Source organism: Rhinolophus hipposideros (genome assembly GCF_964194185.1).
Source record: "Rhinolophus hipposideros genome assembly, chromosome: 15".
Taxonomy (NCBI): Eukaryota; Metazoa; Chordata; class Mammalia; order Chiroptera; family Rhinolophidae; genus Rhinolophus; species Rhinolophus hipposideros.
The window spans coordinates 23,284,126-23,304,393 of NC_138061.1; the positions used below are offsets into that span (position 1 = coordinate 23,284,126).

Consider the following 20,268-nt stretch of genomic DNA (forward strand, 5'->3'; position numbering starts at 1 on the left):
TGGCCACAAAGCAAGGGGGAGGTGGGAGGTTATAGGCACAAAAAAACACAAATATTTATTAAAAATTTTTTGTCCGTGTTCTTCTATGTATAAGTCTAAAAGAAATCCACTTCTTAATCCAATTAATCAATTCTTTTCCTCTATGCACCTCAACTCATCTCCCATAAATTCACCACAGGGTGAAATATTGTGCAGACTAAGCAGAAAAAGAAATAGTTCATGTTAGCATTTCAATATTAGGAAAGGTAAATTAGAAAACAAAATACCACAGGAAAGTTAATGTTTTTTTAGAAGGTGAGGAGAAGGAAAAGTATTATACCCCGACAGCTTTGACAGCAACTAACTCTGCACGCCTTTTGCATATGTTTTATGTATCTTGTTAGTCTGCTATTCATTAACCAAAATGCATAGTTACCTTAGCAGCTGCCTCTTCATCTTTCCAGAGAGATTGGGGGGAGAGGGGGCAAGAAACAACCCAAACAGAAGGGAAAACAGCAACAAAGAAGGAGAGACCAAAACAAGAAAAGAGAGAAAAAAAGGAAAAGAGAACCCAATAAGCTGTTGGTATTAAAACCTTCTAATCAAAAAACTATGTGTGAATGTAAATATATAATATTCAGTAGGAAAAAAAGGTAGAAATTATGGTTTCTGGAAATACTAACTAAACAATATTAGTGTTATTGCTCCTATAGCTTTATATTATAAAACACTTTATCTTTTAGAAGAATTTTTATATTCTTCAAGTTTCTCTAAAAGTATCCCAGGCGGAAGTTTTGTCCATTAACTTGGGTGCTATTACAGTCTAATAATACTTTAAAAAAATGAAATACCTGAACACAGCACACATAAAAACAGGAATACATATTTTAAAATATTGCAGTCACTGCACATAATACTAAACGTTAAATTATAAGTTTGGAAATATTAAATATCACTATGGGGCTTTTTTCTTTTTAAAACACATTAGTTATAAGAATTAATATTAGGAAACAAAATATGTATTCATTGTTCACACTATCTATAACTGATAAAAGGATAGTATCCTGCAAAGGACTCCAGAAAATGATCTGGTCTAGACCCCTGCTTTCAGATCATTATTTCCTCATTTTACAGTTCAGGTGATTGATGCCCGGGATAAATTAAGTATTTCTCCATGATCATGAATTTAGAAAGCAGAGAAGTAGGAACTAGAATCTTGGCCTATTGCTTCTTAGTGTGGAACTTTCTCCTGCCTCCATCCATCCCTAGGTCATAAAGTGGAGACATCAGACTTCACAGAAGGTGTATCTGCTAGAGGCATCACTGGGTAACATGCTAACCAAAACAGCTGGACAGTTTTGACCTTCTACACAATCTCCCAATTTTGTTCACTGTTCCCAATGTTTCTTCACCTCAAGCTACAATCCATTTTACAAACAACAGCTAAATAGAATACTTGTGTTCATTTTACCATGTCACTATCGTCAATAATGCATGAGGGCTCCCTATATCTATTGCATGAAATCCAAGTACTGTATTAATCTGACCTTTCCCCACTGCCTACATTAACTCACCTTCTCTGTCCTTCCAATTGGCCTACCACTCTAATTAACTACCTTGATATTTTTTTCAAATACCCATTTGATCCACATACCTTTGACTTGTAATTTCTTTCTCCCTTTCACATTGCAAATGTACATCTACCATTTACCTCTGTATCTCCTTAGAACTATTTATACTAATTTCAGTCTCATCCAGTTCTCAGTAGCAGAGATTCTCATATTGTGAGAAGGCAGCGGGGGAAAAGAGAATGAGGAAGAGCAGGATTAAAAAAAAAAGTTTATTTCCCAGTGAGAACCACTATTTTACTCATATCACAGCTCTACACTGGAAGCATCAGTTCTTCGCTAAAATAGTTTCTGTAAGTAAATGATATTAAAAATTTCTAAGTCTAATGTTTGAGTCATTTTTCAACAAGTATTTATTTGAGCACTTTCCCTGTACCAGGCACTGTTCTAGGGCCTAGGGATAGAACAGTGAACAAGAGACAATGAACAAAATCTTTTACATTCTAGTGACAGCCCTTCAACCTTAAATTCTTCTATATTAAAAATCCTTAATGTAAAAGAAACTCCTTGCTAGTGAGTTTATCTCATTGTTAATGAGAGACAATGTATATTATTAAGCAATTGGTTCTGTTTACGCTGGGTAGAAGAAACTCTCATTCTGAAGGACAGACTGAATTTGAGAAAAGTGGGAGAGGAAGAAATAAGAGTAAACCAAAAGGGAGAATGAAAATACAGACGAGGGAAAAAGGAAATAGTGGAAGAAAATGGAGTAGGCACTGGAAGATAGCTTGTCATTTCTCCCTTTTCTCCTCTCAAGAGGAAGATGGCTCAACCACTTTCAGCCATACTGAAGCCACCTCAAAGATCCCTTTTTTAATTAAAAGACACATATTTATTTGTATTTGTGAATGTTTCTTGGTAAGTTTTTAAGGCATTCCTCTTTCGAATGTTTGTCTCCTCATTTTATATTAGGTCCTATGTTACTTTTGCAGTATGTACTTGCTTAATTATTATCTGACTTTTCTTATTGTAATTCATTCTAATGCACTTCCTCATTTACTCATCCCTATCTTCCATCAAAGCTCCTAACAACTAAGAATTTGAAAAGGCTTACTCCATCCCCTTAAACTAAAATTTCAAAAGAAAATTATAATCAATAATGAGCCACGTACACACAGGAAAGCCACTAGATATACTGGTGTGATTTCTAAAATAGCATTAACTTGCAAACACCACACAGAGGATGCATTTCCGATTATTACAAGACAATTGGTGTGGGTATGAAATCCGCACTTGCATATAGTCAGATCTGCACATTACCATAAGATTTTATATATTATAGCTCAGTTTAAAAACCAATTTTCAAATTGGTTTGTATTGTAACAATTAATCTTACCCATACTGGTAAATGCCACTTAAAAACATTGAGGAAATTATACATAATTACAAAATTAATGGGATAGTTTATAACTTCTACCTCTTTTCCCTTCTATCTTCACATTTAGAAGCATTTTCTAAATGAAGAGGAAAATCAAAGGAAATTTGGACAATAAGTAACTGAGTGGAAAGGAGTGCCATTTTGATTACGATTCTTATGTAGTCTATATCAGGGGAGTCCAAAGTTTTTCCAACGTTTTTCACCAAGGGCCATATGCAGTAAAATACACAAACAGCCGGGCCACTCACTCGAGGTGAAGTACATATTGCCTCACCTGGTTTAAGTAAACTAAATATATTTTTGGAATTTGATGCGGGCCAATTAACAATGGATTATGGGCCGCAGTTGGCCCCGTGGGCTGCAGTTTGGAAACCCCTGGTCTATATACTCAGGGCCGTCCTGATTGGTCAGTTTCTGACAAAGATGGAAGACTTTATCTGTCCTTCAACATTTAATAAACAATCCCCTTTAAAATACTCAAAAAAAATACACAGTTTTCTACTTAAAGTTTGGGCTGCAAAAGTTTGTTTCTGCTTGTAAATTATTTTTAAATTCCTAAGCCTTTCTTTCTGTACTTAAAAAAATATTTTTAATGAAAAAAAGCAGGTTCTAAACTAAATGGCAATCCATCAACTACATTCTCACGTTTAAATATTTAACTTCTAATAACTGTTAAAAAACTTGTGAAGTCCTCAAATGTTTCTTCCATGCAATCTCAAAAGCTACAACAAAGCTTGGGTCATACATGTATCTCCAAACTATAGAAATCCAGCCATGCATAGCACATACTTGCTTCTTTAGCTCATTTCCCACTTACCATCACCCCAATTAAGTTTCCTTTGCAAAATCAAAGAAAGTTGAAGACTATCATAATTTATTACAACTGAAATTTGTTATCCAACTGAGTGAGTTTACCAGTTTTTAAAAAGCATACACAGCATTTTTTAAATGCTGGAACTTGTTTTCTACTACTTGAAAGAATCAGAAAAAGACTGAAATGTCACAACAAAAGACCTCCAGTGCTTCAAGGAGAATACAGTAGTATCTACCTAGTGCCCATCAGGTTCTACAGCACAATTCGTTTTTACAGAGAACTCTAAAAGCCGTGACTCCAGCCCCTACTTGGCTGCCTGGAGAAAAGCCACCATTCCTCTTCACTGATAAAGGGCACTGTAGGCAAAGGGCTGGCCTCAGCATTCACTACTATATGAAAGCTGAATGACAAAATCTCCTAACTCAGGTCCCTGTTGGTCCACTTCTTGGAGTAATAGAAGCTATAATAATCAACAATAAAAAGACTGCTGCATTGAGAGTTTGTGTATCCTTAAGCCATGGAATAGAATTCCCTTTTCACTACTATATCAACAAAAAAATTCATGCCAAGAAAACTACAGTATTCCATAGGCCACATACACATTCAGACTCTACCTATATAAATTCAGTGATTTCCTCTTGAGAATCCCAACTTAGTTCACTCACTTCAAAAGTGAAACTCACACTTGTCACACAGGATAATCATATCTGCCCACCCTTAATGCACAAGATTGTGGTAAAATTAAAATAAGAGATCTAAAAACTTCAAGTGCAAAAGAATAAAATGTAAAGTGGCGTTGTTACCAAGAGCAGGTTTCCATGAATGCCACTTGCATTTCAAAATGTTCTGGGAAGCCATTATGATCTGCAGACCATGGAATCAATACATCAATCCATCAATCAAATATTTACTATGCATTACCAGAATGGACCCAGGTAGAGTACAAGGAGAGGACAACCAAAATTGATCAGGCATAAATTGTTTGGCTGATACTGTGCTAGACCCTTTAAATACATTATTTCATTTAATCATTACAACTCTGTCAAAGAGTTACTATTATTAATAGTATTTTCGCTTTAATAGGAAACTCAAGTTCAGAAAAGTTACAGTGACTAAATGGCGATGGCAATGTGTTTGTCTCCCAAAATGCAGACTCAGTACAAAGACCTGTTCTCAAGTAGTTTACATTCTATTTTAGGGAGACAAAATGACTAACACAAATAGTGACTACAAGGAAAAACACTGTAACGTATTAAATTGCATGAGACAATAGCTGCTACATAAGTTTAGTTAAAATTTCTGATTTTTAAAAATTTCAGACACAAGGTTTAATTTTATTGTGTAGCACATTACTGTATATAAATTGTGTAATTGCCTCCTCTATCATACTATATTCCTCAGAGATATGAGTCATGTCTTACCTTTTTTTGAAAAAAACTCCAGTATCTGGTCATATAGTAGATGCTCAATAAATGTGTACTTAATGGTGAGAGATCAATGAGAGCTACATATCAAAGTGAAGAAAGGAAGCATTTTTTGCTCTAGAATAGTGAGAATACTGATAAAATAACATTACTTTCACATAACCAATCTTATTAGACTGGAAAGTATGTGTGTTGGATAAAGCTTTCACAAGTCATTATTTTACTCACCTGTAAAACAATCTAGTAAGGTAAATAAGATCCAGAGAGGTTAAGTAAATTACCAAAAGTTGATGGGTACCTAGTAAGCAATAAAGATGGAATTCAAAACTAGATAACTACCTAGGACAGTGCCACACAAAAATGGCACTTAAAAAGTCAGACATGGAGTTACCTCATTTATTAAGAAACATGGAAGTAAAAGTGGTAAGGGACACTGAACCGACTGAAGAAAAGGAATCCCACCCAAGAGGCTGTTGTAATCATCAAAGTAGGGGCCACGGAGAAGACAAATGTACATCAAAAGTCCTGTTAACGACTAATTGTAAGGAAAGAAAGAGAATGAGTCAGAAATAATTCTAAGATTCAAACTTGAATGCCTTGAAGAATTGTGGTGGCGTTGACAGACACAGGTAAACTGAAAACTACTGGGGAGAAGAGGCTAGATAAGCTCAGAAATCATGAATTTGATGTAATAATAAACCTCTAGTATGCTGGTAAAAATACAGCATGAGAGCTTGGGTATATACCTGCACGGGTTACAAAGATGTAGAAATCACTGGCTTCTGTATAAGTTGTAATGCACCAGGTTAAAAGAATTTGCTGTAAAAATACTAGTGAGGTTTTGGTTTTTAAAAATAAAATTTCTTCTTCCCTCATCTCCTTTCTTACCCGAACAATTCAGTTCAACGATCTTTGAGTAAAGGCTAAGTAGGCATCAAGGTGAGTGGCAAACGTGGCTACAGTGGCCCAATGCAGGCTTTAGGATTCTAAGTGGTGTGAGAAAGGTGTCCCTGAGAGGAAGAGGCCTGGCATAGAGTTTCAGAGTCCAAGCAGGGTAAGGGAAAAATATCTGCATGGGAGGGTGGCCTGACATAGGGTGTTACAGCCCTGGTGGAATGAGGAAGACCCCCCACATGGGCAACAGAGTGGCCGTGAGCAGGATGATGAGGGAGAGGGTCCATGTAATGGAGCAGAGCAGTGCCGGAGGTCAGGGCAGTGAGGGTTCGCAAAGTGGGCAGAAGATACTGCGAGTGGAGGGACAGTGGCCCAACACTGAGTCTCAGACCCAGGGGGATGAGCAGGATGAAGGCGCAGTGGCCCCACATAGAGTTTCAGGCCCAAGGGAGCTGGGAGGGTGGAAGGGGCAACCTAGTGCAAATAGATCCCAAAAGGGTGAGGAGGGCATCCATGCAGAGTGAGGTGGGAAATGAAAAGAGAGCTCTGTCAGCAACAGGAGATGAGTTATATAGGAAGACTGATTTAATAAGGTGGCAGAGATCAAATATTGAAAACAATAAGAGCAAGGTTTATCATCATCAAAGAAAAGATTTACAAATACAGAAAGGAAGAAAACTGGAATGAATACTATGCTGCTGAACTAGAACTGAGTATGTTGTGAACTCAAAGTTGACAGTATATAGAGACAAATCTAGGTAAATAATGGACACACATACAACCAAACACACCTCCATCAATGAGAGGACCCAGTAACAGCAACACCATAATAGCCATGAGTACATTTCACGATCCTAAATATCACTCTCCACCAACAGTACCGAAGTTCCTTTGAACAATGGCTGATTCGAGGGTTCGGGCAAGGAAAATTCAAGACAAGCTTAGACTATCTTCTTGTGGTAAGAATACTGCAGATGTGGCAAGATGACACATGGGTCAACTGAGAAAGGCTCTCACAGGCTAAATATAGGACAAACTGAACATCAAAGTAAATAATAAAATAATGGATTATAACTGTGGCAGGCAAACTCTAACATGCCCCCTAATGATCCCCACCTCCTGGTATTCATAACCCTTGTGTAATCTTATCCCCTTGGGTGTGGACAGCCTAGTACCTGGCTTCTATGAGACTGTAACTTCCATCTTGCTAACAGACTCTGTTGCCCTGTCTTGCATGCTTTTATGAAGCAAGCAGTCATACGGGAGATGTCCAGTAGCGAGGAACTGAGGGTGGCCTCAGCTAGGAATTAAGGCTCTCAGTCCAATAGCCCTTGAGGGAAAGGAATTCTGCCAAAAACCATGTAAACTTGGAAGTAGATCTTTCCCCCAATCAAACCTTCAAATGAGACCTCAGCCCTAGCCAACATCTTGATGACAAACAGCCTTGTGAGGGATCTTGAAGCAGAGGACCCAGGTTAGCCATGCCCAGACTCCTGACCCAAAGAAACTGAGATAACAAATATATTTTGTATGTTACTATAAGCCATTAAATTTGTGGTGTTTTGGTATACAGCAAAAGATAACATACAACAAGCCAGTGAATAAAACAGAAATCCATGACTCTATTAGTAATATAAAGAATAAACTGAAAGGTTTTTTACGAGGAACTTGATGCTTGAATAGTCTCAAAATATCTCCCCACAACTACTTAATACAAAGGAGAAAACAGTAATTGTAAAGTGCAAAAACCTAGTTGACATCTTAATCAAGTGATCAATATTAATATCACCAATAATGAAATGAAAATCACATGGTACCTGATAGAATGCAATACGAAGAACACAGCATCACCTCTGTGGTATTCCTGCCAAAGATACATCAGAAAAACCCAAACTGAAAAACAATCTACAAAACAACTTGCCTGTAATCCTCAAAAATGTCAATATCATGAAAGTCAAAGGCTAAAGAACTGGCCCAGACTAAAGGAGACTAATGAGACATGACAATTAAATGCAACATGTGATTGTGGACTAGGTCCTTGTGCTATAAAAGACATTTATGGGGATTGCTAGAAAAACTTGAATGGAGTCTATGGATTAGTTGGTGGTCATGTATCGATATTAATTTCCTTATTGTGATGGCTGTTATTGGGTTATGTAAAAGATTGTTCTTGTTTCTAAGAAATGCATATCAAAGAACTCAGGAGTGATGAGACATTATGGAGCAACTTAGTCTCAAATGATTTATGGAAAAATGTTACCTGCATTTTACTTGCAACTTTTTTGTAAGCTTGGTAACGTTTAAAAATATGAAAAATTGACTAATGAAAATATACATTTGGGGACCGGACCGGTGGCTCAGGCGGTTGGAGCTCCATGCTCCTAACTCCAAAGGCTGCCGGTTCGATTCCCACATGGGCCAGTGGGCTCTCAACCACAAGGTTGCCAGTTCAACTCCTCAAGTCCCACAAGGGAAGGCGGGCAGCGCCCCCTGCAACTAAAATTGAACACGGCACCTTGAGCTGAGCTGCCGCTGAGCTCCAGATGGCTCAGTTGGTTGGAGCGTGTCCTCTCAACCACAAGGTTGCTGGTTTGACTCCCCCAAGGGATGGTGGGCTGTGCCCCCTGCAACTAGAAAAATGGCAACTGGACCTGGAGCTGAGCTGCGCCCTCCACAACTAAGACTGAAAGGACAACAACTTGACTTGAAAAAAAAAGGCCTGGAAGTACACACTGTTCCCCAATAAAGTCCTGTTCCCCTTCCCCAATAAAATCTTAAAAAAAAAAAAAAAAAGAAAATATACATTTGGATTTTGCTTTTTGCTATGATGTGGTAATTGTTATCAGACTAAATTTCCTGCAGAAAAAGATAACTATAAAAGATGAATAAAATACATAAAACTATTTGAAGGCATCAGAGAACTACTAATGTAGCCATGACTTCAGGGGCCAAAATCCTGGGCTGGAAGGAAATGTATTGTGGTAAGTCTATACACAATTCCCCCCTGAGGAATCTGCTAACTCCTAGGTTTTGCATACAAAGAGTCAGATGCTGAAAAATTAAGTTTAAAGAGTATTTCAGTAATCTCATGGTGCTAAGGAGCCAAAAATTGGAGGACAGAGCCATCAAGAACAAGGTGCCCTGGTTTAATGGAGGGAGGCGGGACTTTCAGTTGATACCATGAAAAGGCACCGGAAATACAGCACAATTGAACCAAAGAGGCATACCATGAAAAGAATATTAAACCTTCTCTGAAGGGAGACAGCATCTAGAGTCTACCATTTTCATTTAAAAAGTCTAGCATTTAATAAAAAATTATTAAGAATTCAAGGAAAAGGGATCTAATACCCAAAAACCAGAAAAGACAAATAAAAACAGATCCCCAAATAGCCAAAAGGTGGAAATAATCCAAGTATCCACTGATGGATGAATGGATAAATAAAATGTGGTAAACACATATAATGGAATATTATTCAGCCTTAAAAATTAAAGAAATTCTGATATATGCTACAATATGGATGAACCTTGAGGATACTATGTTAAATTAAATAAGCCACTCATGAAAAAAGACAAATACTGTATTATTCCACTTATATGAGGTACTGAAAGAATCAAATTCAGAAAGAATGGTGGTTGCCAGTGGCTGAGTAGCAGGTAGCAGGGGCAAGAAGAAATAAGTATCAATTTTCAGTTTTGCAAGATGAAAAAGTTCTGGAGATTGGTTGCACAATAATGTGAATGTAAAGCTACTGAACTGTACACTTAAAATGATTAAGATGATAAATTTTATGTAATATGTATTTTAACATTAAAAAGCCCCCAAAGTGATAAGTATTAGAATTCCTAGGCACAGGCTTTAAAATAACAATGTTTAAGATATTCAAGAAAATTGATGAAAAAGAGTTCCACACACACACAAAAAATTAAAATCTATAATAAAAAATATATAACATGGAAATCCTATAATTTAAAAAATATATAAAAGCTAATATTAAGGCTTCTATAGATTGGTTTAAGAGCAGGTTAGAAACAGAGTTAAGTAAGAATTAGTGAACAGGAAGACAGGTCAGTAGAAAATCATTAGATTAAAAACAGGTAAAAGAGTACAGAAATACTGAAAAGAATGTAAAGGGTATAAAAGGGACACAGTCGAAAGTAAACTTATGTGTATTTGGATTCCTACAAGGAAAAAGATAAGAGAAAATGGGCCAATAGCAACCCTTAAAGAGATACAACAAACATTTTTCAAAAACTGATGAAAATCATCAAGCCACAAAGTTTAGTATCTCCACAAACAAAGCAAGCATTGTTTCTATGACTTGAGAACTTCATTCTAAGTTTGAATCATCTTTATCATTTGCTCTTTCAATGTTGTAAAATATCTTTAAGAGTTCCTTTATTGTAAAGTTTTTTGCCTTTTATTGTAAAGCTTTTCCTCTGGGACGTCTTCATCTTTTTTGTCACAACCACTTTCCTTATTTATGTTAATAAATTCACCTTCACTAATCTCTGCTGCATATCTAGAATTTATCAAATGGTGTCAGTATCAACATTTCTATGGTCAGATATTTCTTCTATGACTCCAATTATCCTCAACTCAAATTTCAATTAAAGTGTTATCACTTTAGTTTTCATCTATCACATGTACTTAATACTGGGAGAGACGGAGGCAATACAACTACACACCATGTTGTCTGTGCATAAACTTAGTAACAGATGTGCAGTGACTGATCAACAGACTTTGAAAGAAGTGACTGATCATGATATGCATCTGTTTTTCACATAATGATTTGTTGACTGGAGAGCTAGCAATGAAGTGTACTTTACAAAAATTACTCATAGTGAATATACTATAGTAACTGAAATTTGAACCATGTTTTGGGGCACGGGGGGTATTTAACTAAACTGAGGTAATTAAAATTTATGCACATCAGAACCATGCAAAGTGAGGCATTCAAGTATATTAAATTTAAATAAAAGCAGAAACTCTTAAGTAAAAGAACAGTAGACTTCAGCTTCTACCATAAGGGAGTAATTGGTATCAAACATACCCTATCATAGACAAAAAAACTGGACAAAATATGTAAAACATATATTTGAAGACACTGACACCATGCAACACCAGACTATCAACCCTCAACGACCCTCAAAATTGTCCTAATATTATACCTTGAGGAACTTTCCAGTCTGTGGCATGAGAAAGAAGAATCCAAACAGCAAAATGGGACCACTTATCAAGGAATAGAGAACAGAATTTGGGGAGGATAAAGAGACTAGAATTCGTGGGACAGAGTATTAGAGAATAAACTATGCAGATAAAAGTTCCAGATATCTGAACATGAGACCCCTTAAGTCTGTTCCTGAACACTAAGTCCTCTTTGTGTAGAGTAAAACTCTACAAAGGCTAGGCAAAGAACTATGAGGGAACTATAAGCTCAACAACGCCGAGAATCCACAAAACGCTGGGGAACGTTTCTGTTCTGACCAGCCAGATCGCAGAAGCCTAATTTTACACTTGTTACATTCAGTAAGAGGCCCAGAAAGCTCGTGTCTCACTTGTAGGGATAAACTACACTAGCACAAAGGTTACACTAAACCTATACGAATAAAGCCTAAAATCAAGCCACAACATCAAGCTGATCTGTAAGAAACTTAACTGTTGGCTGAAATAAACTCAACATTCTTTTTAAAAGACAATAAAATATAAATGTTGAATAATACAATATTTACAATATCTAAATCTAAAATTACTAGATAAAAAGCAGTAAAATGTGACCCATAGAATATCAGTCAATAGAAGCAAATCCAGAAATAATAGAGATGAAATTAGCAGACCAAAGCATTAAAACAGCCATTGTAATAACATGAACATAGTGAAGAGAACTATAGGACATAAAAAAATAAATGAGGGCTAGCCCGGTGGTTCAGGAGGTTAGAGCTCCATGCTCCTAACTCCAAAGGCTGCCAGTTCGATTCCCACATGGGCCAGTGGACTCTCAACCACAAGGTTGCCAGTTCAATGCCTCGAGTCCCGCAAGGGATGGTGGGCTGCGCCCCTTGCCAACTAGCAATAGCAACTGGACCTGGAGCTGAGCTGCACCCTCCACAACTAAGACTGAAAGGACAACAACTTGAAGATGAACGGCACCTTCCACAACTAAGATTGAAAGGACAACAACTTGACTTGGAAAAAAGTCCTGGAAGTACACACTGTTCCCCAATAGAGTCCTGTTCCCCTTCCCCAATATATATAAAAAAAAATCTTAATAAATGAAATAGGGGCCAGCCCTGTGGCTCAGACGGTTGGAGCTCCATGCTCCGAAGGCTGCCAGTTCGATTCCCACATGGGCCAGTGGGCTCTCAAGCACAAGGTTGCCGGTTCAATTCCTCAAGTCCCGCAAGGGATGGTGGGCTGCGCCCCCTGCAACTAACAATGGCAACTGGACCTGGAGCTGAGCTGTGCCCTCCACAACTAAGACTGAAGAAAGGACAACAACTTGAAGCTGAACGGCACCCTCCACAACTAAGACTGAAAGCACAACAACTTGACTTGGAAAAAAAGTCCTGAAAGTACACACTGTTCCCCAATAAAGTCCTGTTAAAAATAAATATATAAAATAAATAAAATAAAATTTCCAGAAAAGAAAAATAGTCTGAAATGATAATTTCTTGACACGGGATTAACAGCTGAGTAACACTGTAGAAGATCAGTGAGCTTGAAGAAATAGCAATATGCAAAACAAACTACTAAGAGGAAAAAAAAGACTGGAAAAATTGAACAATGCATCAGTAGGAAATAATCCAATGGTCCAACATATGTATAATTGGTATTCCATTAAAAAAAAAATCAGGGAGAGGAGTTTGGGAGGAAGTTTGGAAAATAGATTTCCAAATTTATTTTTAAAATTATAATAGATATAAAAAAAATTATAATAGATATAATGTACACAAAAATATGCCAGAAATATAAACATGGGCAAATATCTTTAAAGTATTTCTCATTTTAAATTTACTTTAAAATAAACAATTTAAGCAAAAATAATGAGTTATGATATTCATAATATATTTGAAAACAAAACATGAAAATAACACAAAGACAGGAGGAGGAAATGGAAATACATTAAATGTGAAGTAAAATATTATTTCAAGTAAGACTGTGGTAAGTTAAAGATACCTACTGTTTTGCAAATCATATATCTGATAAGAGTCTCATATCTAGAATATATAAAGAAGTTTTACAACTCAACAACCCAATTAGACAAACAACCCAATTAGAAAATGGGGAAAAAACTTGAACAGACGATTCTCCGAAGAAGACACACAAATGGACAACAAGCATGTAAAAAGGGTGTTCAACTTCATTAGTCATTAGGGAAATGAAAATCAAAACCACAAGGAGGTGCCCTTCACACCCAGTAGGATAGCAATTTAAAAAGAAATACCAGAGCCATCCAGCTATTTCAGGAGAGAAGCATGCCAAGAGATCGCGACAGACTGAAAGGAGCTTTATCATCAAAGTCCTATCCAGTTTCAAAAGCTTTTGAAGCTACAATTTAAAAGAGCAAAACAAAACAGAAAATAAGTTGTGGTAAGGATGTGGAGAAAATAGAATCCTCATACATTCCTACTGGAAATATAAAAAGGTTCAGCAATTACAGAAAACAGCTTGGCAGTTCTTCAAAAAAGTTAAACATAGTTTACCATGTGACCACTTCTAGCAACTCCACTCTTGGGTATATTCCCAAAAGAACTGAAAACAGCTACTCAGACAAATATATTGACACATATTCAGAGCAACCTTACAATAACCAAAAGGTAGAAACAGCCTAAGTTCACCAACAAATGAATAAATAAACAAATTGTGGTATATACATACAATAAAATATTTTTCAGCCATAAAAGTTAATTAAGTACTGACACAAGCTACAGCATGGTTGAACCTCAAAAACATACTAAGTGGAAGAAGCTACACACAAAAGGTCACATATTGTATGATTCTATTTATATACGAAATATCCAAAATAGGTGAATGCAGACTGATGATTGCCACCGCCTGAAAAGAGAGAAGAATGGAGGGAAATTGCTTATGGAATAAGAAGCTTTATTTGGAGAGATGGAAATATTTTGGAACTAGTTAGAAGTGGTGATTGCATAACATTGTGAATGTACTAAATCATTCACTTTAAAATGGTTAATTTTATGTTATGTGAATTTCACCTCAATCAATATTTTTAAATGCATACTGTACTCTCTAGAGCAGGGGTGTCCAAACTTTTTTCAACGGTTTTCACCAAGGGCCATATGCAGTAAAATACAAAAACAGTCAGGCCACTCACTCGACGCGAAGTACGTATTGCCTCACCTGAATTAAACTAAGTATTTAATTCAATATTTAACTAAATAATTAATTTAATTATTGAAGTAAACTAAATATATTTTTGGAATTTGCTGCGGGCCAATTAACAATGGCCACAGTTTGGACACCCCTGCTCTAGAGCAACCACTAAAACAAAAGTACCTAATGAGCAAACAGAGGAGATAAAATGGAATACTAAAAAATAACTAATCCAAACCAGGGCAGGAAATTTTAAAACAAAAGGAAAAAAGGACAGTTGCAACAAATAGAAACAAATGGCAAAATGGTAGACTTAAACTTAACCATACAGTAACTACTAAATATACCTGGTCTAAACCTACCTTTTCTAATATAGTCATCACTGGCCACATGTGGCTACTGAGCGTGCTAGTGCACAGACTGAGATGTGCTTAACTGTAAAATCACATTGGATTTTGAAGACTTAATATAAATAAAATATCTCAATAACTATATAGATGGTATGTTAAAATCGCACTTAAAATATACTGGATTACATAAAAAGCATTATGAAAAATTCAAGTTTCTTTTTATTTTTTTGATGTGGCTATAAGAAATATTTTAAATATAATCCTTGATTAGGATCTGTAGCTATCACATTTCAGTTGGACAGTGCAAGTCCAAACACTGAAAGACAGACTGTTAGACTGAATTAAAAAGCAAGACACAACTATACACTGATAAATTAAAAGCTTGAAAAAGATATCATAAATAGTTATCATTAGAAAGCTAAAATGGCTACACTAACATTAAAACACACTGCTGAATAAGGAATATTAACAGAGATAAAGAGGGCCTTTTCATAATGATAAAGAAGACAGTTCATCAAGAACAATCTTAAAGGTGTATATAAAATTTCAAAATACAACAAGCAAAATACACAAAACTAAAGGGAGAACAAATCTACATAGTTTGAGAAGTTACCACCCCTCCCTCAGCTACCTGACAGGATACGCAAAAATGTAACTGAAGAGCACAATGAACTTGACCTAATGATTTATCTAAAACACTGTACCCATCAATGCAGTTGTTTTCAAATATACTTGCTACACTTACCGAATAGAGCTTAAGATGGGTGTAAGCCAGTATCAACAAATTTCAAAGGACTAAACTTGGAGAGTATGTAGTTAATGAGCTATAAATCAATGTCAAAAAGATAGCTAGAAGGGGTTCTGGTTCCAGTCAAGATGAAATAAGTACAGCCCCTCCTCCCACTGAAAGCAACTACTATAAAATGGACAGAGTACATGCTGGAGCTATTTAAGGACTCTGAAAAGTGAACAGTAGTAGGTGGTTTAGGGAAGATTTCAACACAGCACTGAACCAACAATGAACTGGCCTTCCCCCCCCACTCACCCCCCGTTTCCACCAGCCTAGACTGCAGCATGAAATCCAATAGAAGGGACTGGAGAGATGCAGGAGAAGCCCTCTAGTTCTGGCTTAGGAATGTAGAAGGGGTATCCTAACACTCAGAGAATAGTGAAAATCTTCCATTTTTTTTTCTTTAAATTATCTTTATTCTCTCCAAGAATCCTATAATGAAAGCAGTGTACAAGCATGAGCCCACAGGAACCTAAAACTCTGAAGTAAGGAAACAACTCGTTTCGATCAGAAGAGTTGTGATCCTAAAAGGTTGAGGTGAAACCTCGTTGCTTTTCCCCCCCTCTTCATCCTTCTTTCTATCAATCACTTAACTCCAGATGTAGTATTAATAACATATTCAGGGAGAACAGGTTAAATAAAGCCCCAGTTGTCTGGCTGGAGGACTGAAAACAGGAGTCCCAGGGAACTAGCTAGTTCTGGGGAAATCATGGAGGGAGGAGTTCAGGAAAGCAAGCACGTAGAGTGGTTTCTGAGCTCCTGTGCTCACCCACAAGCTTTACACAGGTAGATACGCCCCGAAACAGCAAGCCACAGGATTTGAGAACTGACCTACAAGATGGGCTACCATCTAGAACCCAGACTGGCCAATAAGTGGCACACACATGGAGCAGATTTCAATAGCACTGCAAAAGCTTTAAAAATGCAACAGACATTGAAACCACAACCCCATAGGAGGCTATTTGAACTTGTAGGCTGAACTCCACTGGGTTGAGAGCCTGATAAAACAAAAACATCAACATTTTCAGTACAATTTAAACAAAACTCAGTCCTACAATATCAAAAATGTCCAGGATACAACCCAAATATTACTTGACATACAAAAAAGTGTGTGTGTGGGGGGGGTGCGAATCTCAATTCACATCAGCAGATGCCATTACTTAACTGACACAGATGTTGGAATTACCTTTATAGACAAAGATTTTAAAGTAACTAGTATAAAAAGGTTCCAATAACTAAGGGCAAACATTCTTGAAAGATGAGATGGAAAGTCTCAGCAAAGAAACGACAGATATAGAGTAAAGGCAAATGGAAATATAACAACTGAAAATAACAGAAATTTAAAAACTCATTGGATGGACTCAGTAGTGGAATGGAGACAACAGACCAACATTCCTTATGAATATACAGACCAAAATTCTAAACAACATACCAGCAAGTAAAATCCAGCGACATATAAGGAGGAGTACACACTATCACCACGTAGGATTTATCCCAGGAATGCAAGGGTGGCTGCCTCGAGTCCTACAGGTGTCCGTACCTGCTCCATCCATGTCTTTGTGCCCGACTACACATCGTCGCCTTCAGTTCCATGAGCTATCTCTGAACCCTTAAAACACTTGCCCATTCTTGCTTAAGGAGAGAATGAGGCGATCTGTTACTTGAAACCAAAAGTACTTGATGAAGACAGAAATATAATTCTAAAATGAGTATTATCTGCAAAGTAGACACCATGGGAAGCTACACTTATTCCAACAATGCCATCAATGCTCAAAAAAATTTTTTGTTTTAATTTAAGCCTTCCAAAATGAAACTGGGTTAACTTTATGAGAACTAACCAAGTCCTTGCCTTTAAGGAGATTATACTCTAGCAGAAAAAATAAAGGTTTAGCCACAGCGTTAACATTAGAAAACACTAGATAAATCAGAATGAAAATGTAAAATATTACTGGTTTGATACCATTATTGTTAGATTATTTAAACTCACACTATTCTTATAATCTCTGGATGCCTAGCCCACAGTTGTACACATAGCAGAAGAGTTCAAGAAATCGCTGGTGACATTGTCGTGACAACTGAGAAAAGGTATGACACTAATCCAGGAGTTAAGACATGAGGTTCCCGTGCAGACTTGTCCTCAAACCAACTGTTTAAGATCCTGAGCAGTTCACTTAATTTCTATGCAACTCAGCTTCTTCACTGGTAAAATGGGAGTCGATTAAAATATTTCTAACACGATCTTGCAGCAATATAATACCTCAATTCTGTGACACCCATCTATAATACTTCTAATATGGATTTTTCTATAGCATTATTAGTTTCACCACAAAATTTGAACTAAAGGGATGGAAAGCCCTTTAAACAACAAGGTGAAGGGGGAGAGGAGGAGCAGCTCCTGATGCTTATTTACAATGGTTAAAATTCAAATTTGGCTGCTTTCCAAAATAAACTTTATTCATTATTATTTATTACGTATGCAATTAGTCAAATACCACACTCTGATAAACTAGAATTTTGAACAAACAAATGCTTTAAAATTCTAATAACTATGCATAAGCAGTAAATTATTCTTACTTGAATTTCTACTGCTGTGTAGCGCAGGGTTACTAAGTACGTAATTACATAAGAGAGCCACCCAACTTCCAAAGGAGCCATTCCAGTGAATTGTGTAAATAATATGCTTTAAAAAAACATAACCTCCTCACATATGAATTTAGATTTACCAGATATGGAGTAGCTGTGTACCTGTGAGACTAGAACACAGTCTTAAAAAGGCCTTCCTAATTATGAATTTACCAGAGAGACTAGAATGACCCAAAGCAAATTAATACATAGACTTTTATTCATAACTTTCTATAAAAACATTTTCACTATTCTGCTTCAGTACAGAAAACAAAAGATCTTAAAGTCATTGGCTTGAGATAAGAACTCCAGAGTACAAGACTGACAAAATTTTTCTAAAATTGACATTCTGGTTTTCTTAATTACCAAATATTTGTGTTTTATTTTTCTTTCATTTGTATCACCATAAGTTCTAAATATTTAGTCTATGCCTGATTTTACCGTAAGACTGTTGAATTTGAAAAAATAAGAACAATTTTCTTTAAAAAAAAAAATCACATAAAATATTCAGCATTAGCAGGCAGCAGGGCATCATCATACCTAGAAGCCACATGTTTTCTGTACCAAAAAAGCCATTTTTAATACCCATCTACAGGAAATCAACCAACTTAGTAAACAAATTTATGCATACAGCCAGGTGGTACCTTTATTCTCGCCATGAAAGAACAAAAAGTAAGGATGTTCACTTACATTTCCTTTGCTCCATTATTAAAAATCGCCTTATGCTAAGTAAGGAGAATTCCTGTATTTTTGAAGTTCTCATTTGCTTGGTAAGAGTAAAACTGTAATTATCTCAGATTAGGTTTTACAAACTCAATCTCCTATACCTGTACTTAAAGACCTTTTAAATCATGCCACAAAGAAATTATTTGGTTATACTGGAATTTCATTTTATTAAAATCGTCAAATCCCATTGCTATAAGCTCTAAGGAACTGTCTAAATTCTTTTATTGCCCTAGAATGTATTGCATTAAATATTATTTGAAATAACTAGGCCACCAGCTGAGGCCTGGGAATCATGGGGTTACACAAGAATTTTTGATGATGTGGGGTTGGCCTATACCCAAATTTCAAATGATCACAGTGCTCATTGGAAAGATTAGGATTTATGTGTTTCTGAGAGAGCCAGGGAGGGAGAAAAAGGGAGTGGCGGAGAAGGGAAGGGGAAAAGAGAAAAGAAAGCTTGGTTGTAACTAGAGGAGTCAATAGAAGTTGAAGCAGTCTTCCATTTTGAGGAAAGGCATTTGCAACACTTCCACCCACCCCCCTACACTCCACCCCCCGCAGTTGCTATGACTCAACAGAAGCCTGTGTCATGTAAAGAATCCACATATTAAGGCAGGCTGGTTGCCTGAGCCATCAGAGCTTTTGTCACTCACTTCACAGGCAAAAAGAGCAAAAGAAGCCACAGTGTACCATTCTTTGATTAGGAGGTCGGGGGAGAGGAGACAAATCCTCACGCTAGACTTCTGGATCATTGTACAGATGTGTATGCTCGAACAGCGAGTTAAAAAGGGAGAACTATCTGGAGCTCTCTTCTTAACTGAGAAGGAAACTCCGTTCATGAAAGGATCCCCTGATATCAAACAGTATTTCAACGATCACAAACCAAGTATCCCAGCCCTCTTGGGTACTCCTTAATTTAACTTTTGTGTAGGAGTAGAGAAAAGAAAATTACTTGCTCATTACAAAGAGAATAAATGCCTACATAAATAAATGGAACCATATTACTTTCTGGGCACCACAGACCAGCAAAGAAGAAACTCATTTTCAGCAGTGTGTTTACTTCACTATTTGCAAATGGCTGGCTGACTGGCAGCTACAATATACTAAATAAATAACCATTTCAAAGATCAAGTGTCATGTTCCCTGGTAAGTAACAAAAATGAATATTATCTACCCTCCCCATCCAGTTTATGGAATTTAGCAGGAGAAAAGGTTTACTAGCTATCGGATTGCTTGGTATGTTGTGAGGAAGTTTTCTGTGGTGGTGTGGTTATTATTTAGGTTAGCTAAGAAATTCTCCTTTCTCTCAGGACATCAGTGTTAGGAGA

General features: G+C 36.7%; 1 protein-coding gene across 12 annotated transcripts in view; it reads right to left on the minus strand.

Moving 5' to 3' along the window:
- The window catches only part of BTRC (beta-transducin repeat containing E3 ubiquitin protein ligase), a 165,687-nt gene that overhangs the window by 111,605 nt on the left and 33,814 nt on the right, over positions 1 to 20,268 (minus strand). For 3 of the 12 annotated variants that reach the window (XM_081074639.1, XM_081074635.1, XM_081074628.1), the window contains exon 2: positions 416 to 435. The exons of the other annotated variants lie outside the window; for them this stretch is intronic. The gene's annotated coding sequence lies outside the window, so the exon portion shown is untranslated. The remainder of the gene's footprint in view (positions 1 to 415; positions 436 to 20,268) is intronic. 12 annotated transcript variants of the gene reach the window in all.